This window comes from Geospiza fortis, unplaced genomic scaffold (genome assembly GCF_000277835.1).
Source record: "Geospiza fortis unplaced genomic scaffold, GeoFor_1.0 scaffold173, whole genome shotgun sequence".
Lineage (NCBI taxonomy): Eukaryota > Metazoa > Chordata > Aves > Passeriformes > Thraupidae > Geospiza > Geospiza fortis.
Genome location: NW_005054334.1, coordinates 5,565,632 through 5,566,491, shown reverse-complemented (window position 1 = coordinate 5,566,491; position 860 = coordinate 5,565,632).

Sequence of the window (860 nt, the reverse complement as noted above, 5' to 3'; positions counted from 1 at the left end):
CAGGAATATGATATAAATTAATTGTTGACTTATAAACTTTTTAATTGCCTGGTGCGTATTTAATCTCTCAATGAATTCCCATGACAGAAGAATCTGGTGATGTGGAGCAGCAGGGAGTGTGGCAGGAGGCAGCAGCTAGGATGAAACAAGCTCTCCATGAAACCTGCCAAAGAGCACACTTTCCCTTGTACCTTGGGGCTTCGGACATCAAACACAGTTGCCTGGCAGACTGATCAGTAACATCTGCCTCACGGCATAAGAGAGACAAAAAAGCTGTGTCATTACACTGTAAATATGACAGTTACTGTTACTATAGATGTTCATGAGGGTGGAGAGAAGAAAAAGTAAATAAATGAGTCAGATGTGTAAAGGACAAAATTTGATAGGCTTGCCACAAGGAAAAAAAAAGCTTCTTTAAGTCTGTCCTTGTTGCTGCCTCTGCTTAAGGCATTGTTAGCCCTGAGGAATAGAAGAGATGAGATACAAACGCCAGTCCATTCATAGTGTCCTGGCTGCAGAACACAGTTAAGCTCCCAAGGAGCAAAACTCATCTAATTCCTTCCTAAAGTCTAATCTAGCAGTTTATAAACCCAAGAGGTTAACAGTGATACAAACCAGACAGCTACTCAAAGAAACCTTCTATATCTCTCTAGAGCACTCTCTCCACTATCTCAGTAACTTTTCTCCAACCATGAACCAGCTCTCACACTTCCAAGATTAGTCAGTAAAGGATAAGTTCAGAAGCTCAGAAGACAAATAATGTGTTGGAGGCAAAAAGAAAGCTTTATGACTCCTGAAGGCGACTGCAGCTTTAACTAGAAATACTGGCTTACAACAGAACTACAGGTAATGGGAGCATC